Below are 3,629 nucleotides of genomic sequence, written 5' to 3'. Positions count from 1 at the left end.
AAAACCTGGGTTCAATTTCTGTCTCTGACTCATATTGTCTTGGTTCTGTGATCCTCACTACCTAATTCTCTAAGATAGTGGAGAGAGGGAGTTTCCTGATTCAAGAATTCCTTATATCAATTAAATCCCAGGTCCAATTTCTTTCCCATGTCATCTCCCACTCTACCCCAGTAAAACATAAATTCCCTGAGGACTGAAACTATGACATAATCTTCACCTTTTTACCAGCACCTGGCATAATATCTTGCACAAAGCTCCATGTAAAAGATGAAGCAGCAGGGAATGTTTTACTGTAACGCCCACATGTAATACTTCCACAGGAAATGCATTTTTTTTCCCTAGACAATTGAAATGCATTAGTGTGAGTGGATGGAACAGTAATGAATCAAGAAATAAAAATGAAAGGAAGCACTTTCTTAATCCTACATGGCCTTTCCCTAATAATGGGAATTATTAGGGAATAATAATGGCTTAACATATTTGGAACTGAGATGGGAATCATATGAAACAGTTTACTACAGTTCATAATTCATTTGGTATTAATTGTTTAAAGTATTGTAAAAATATTTATGCATCATATCACTTAAAATATATTTGAAATCAATAATTTTATATGAGATGTCAAAAATATATATTTAACTGCTACAAAAAAGACTAATATGTTCTCTATCTTCCCTGAGCACAGAAATTGAGGTTATATACTATTTTAATCAAGGATTTAGGTTTCAGATAAGGAAAGACTTGGAACAGAAAGAAAAGTTAAGTAAAATAGAGGTTGATTGCCCATTAATTTGGCGTTTTCTATCTTAAGGAAATGTTCATTTTCCATCCCTGCCATACCCTCTACACGACTACAGAATTTTCTTACACTGAGATTTTGAAAAGCAGATAATTGCACAACATTAGAGCTGGAAGGATCTTAGAACTCTTCTCTTCTAATTGCTTTATTTTGTGCATCAGGAAACGGAAGCTTACAGTAACAGGTTTTTTTAGTATTCTGACAGTTACATGGATACTAAGTGACAGGGCCAACCAGCTCTTACTGGCTCACAAGAACTGATTGTTAAATTTTTAGTGAGCATTTATCCCTCAGAAATTGGCATATGCTACAAATCAGAACTTGAATTGTTTTCTTGATTTCTATACTTAATGTGATAGAGAAAATTTTAATAATACATATTCAACTTAAATATAAACTTTAAGAGATTTTGCCCTAGGTCTCTAAATAATAAGCAAAAGAATGTGAAAAAGGCTTGACTTCATTCTTTGGAGTCAGGTTTCCCTAGGCTATGAAACCTGGTACTCATAAGTCCAGAGTTGAGTACCCTTGGTTTTAAAAAAAAAAAGAGCCTGCTCTCTCCTGAAGCCTTTTCCTTGAGAAGGGGAGAGAGAGAGAGCTTGATTAGATATGAAATAAGGTCCTCAGCAGGGAGGAGAGGGAGAGGGGCAATGTGGAAGAATTGATGAGAAAAGATAAAGTTTAGAATCAAATTGTTGTGGGAAGTGGTATAAATAATCAAATTGGGAGGAGCAAAAGGTTTACTTTGCTAAAGAAAGGGTATAGTTGGGATCAGATAATACATATTTGTAATGTACTCAGTCAACACAGTTTGCATGACTGTGATTTTAGGGTCTAAAATGTGGTGTCTCTACTGGTCTTGATGGAGAGTAATGGTTGTTGTAGTGATACTGGGAAACTTTACTATATCCTCACAAAGAAACACAGTTCATTAGAACATAGATATAGAACCAAGAAGAACCTTCAAGGTCATTGAATTCAACCTTCTCCTTAGAGAGAGAAAGACACTGAAGCCCAGAAAGGTTAAGTGATTTGCGCAGTCACACAGTTAGGAGATCTAGCCAAAGTCCTGCAGATCTTCTTTTAGGTAGGTGGTCTTACATTTCATGAGTACTAATGCAGTACTGGCTAACAGAGTAACAGGGTAACATCTATTAGCCTTCTATTTTCCTACCATATGTTTTCCTAAATGATCATTTATACTATTTTTTGTTCCTCCCTGAAAGACGAATATATGAAGACTGAGTTTAAACAGCTATAGATAAGACTATAGTAAGGAAACTATGCTAATGTTAATTCCTAGAGATTAGAAATATTTTTAAAACCCAACAATACAGTGATTTAAAATTCTTTACTCATATTTTTCTCAGTTGATTAACCCTTTAGCTATGCTTATAGAAACGTAAAAGTAAGTCATTGACTGAGTATAAATCTGCTCTGCATTTCCAGCAAGTACAAAGCCACGCGCAACAAACAAATCTATTACATATCCTTTTGTCTTTTTTTTCTATTTTTTAGACAAATACTAAAACTTAAATACATAATAAGAAAAGAAAAAGAAACATTATAAACTTAAATGTGAAATGAAAAAAGAAAAAACATATCTTATGCACAGTAGAACATAGGAAAGGATTCAGAACACAGAGCAGTAACTCATCCTTTCAAGAAAGCCTATATGTTAAATACTGTAAGTTGCACTGAAAGCTGTCCATCTCTTCTCTGCTTCCTTATAGGTTTTCTTTTGTTCTCTGCTGTACTCTTTGTACTTTGTTCTTTTTTCCCCTTCCTGACCCATGGATATATTTATATATAGGTATTGATATATACATACATGTATACATATATACACATTGATATACACATGCAAACATATATAAACATATATTTTCCCTAAAAGATTCTACTCCTCAGCTTGTTTTTATGTTTGTGCATATCTCTTTTTTCCTCTCTCTCCTAACTCTTCTACTATACTTATATATATATATATATATATAATCTACCCCCACTCCAGCAGTCTCTCCCTTAGCCTCCCATTCCCCTAAATTTAAACACCTTTTTACATATATTTTACATATATTTATACATTTATATAAATTAAATTTATAATAAATACATATATTGACATATATATTACAATACTCCCTTTGACCTATTCTATCCCCCTCCCTTCTAAAGCTCTCTCCCTTATCATGCCATTCCCCTAAATCTAAAGACCCTTCTATATCCCCCTTTTAACCTATTCCCTCACCCTCCCCTCTAAAGATTCCTTCTTTATCTTCTCCTCCCTCCCTATTCCCCTTAGAGTTTTATTTTTTCTAAGTTTAGAAGACTTTTGTACTCTTCTAGACGTATATGTATTTTCCCCTCTTAAACCCGTTCCCTAGGAAAGTAAGTTTCCAGAACTACCAGCTCCCCTCCCCCATCTAATTCTTCTGTACCCATTCTTCCTCTTGCACCTCATTTGTGTAAGATAATTACCCTTCTAACTGTTCTCAAATGGTTTTTCTTTTTTTAAAGTCATATCATACTTAGATCTACCCCAATCTTTCTTATAAGCTACCTAATTACTAGTAACAATCTTAGACATAGGTTTTGGATTTTCTATACTTAAAAGGTAAACATTCTATCATTATTCCCTTGTAATTGGTGATTGGTATATACCTTATATTTCTCTTGGTTCTTGTATGTCAAATCCTCTATTGAATTTAGGGTTTGGGTTTTTTGTTTGTTTGTTTTGCTTTTTGGAGGGCAATTGAGGTTAAGTGGCTTGCCCAAGGTCACACAGCTACCGTGTTTCCCTGATAATAAGACCTATCCCTAAAATAAGCCC

The sequence above is a fragment of the Petaurus breviceps genome, unplaced genomic scaffold (assembly GCF_028583685.1).
Source record: "Petaurus breviceps papuanus isolate PSGF00001 unplaced genomic scaffold, PetGlider_PUasm1.0 183, whole genome shotgun sequence".
Classification (NCBI taxonomy): domain Eukaryota; kingdom Metazoa; phylum Chordata; class Mammalia; order Diprotodontia; family Petauridae; genus Petaurus; species Petaurus breviceps.
This window is presented reverse-complemented; position numbering follows the sequence as displayed.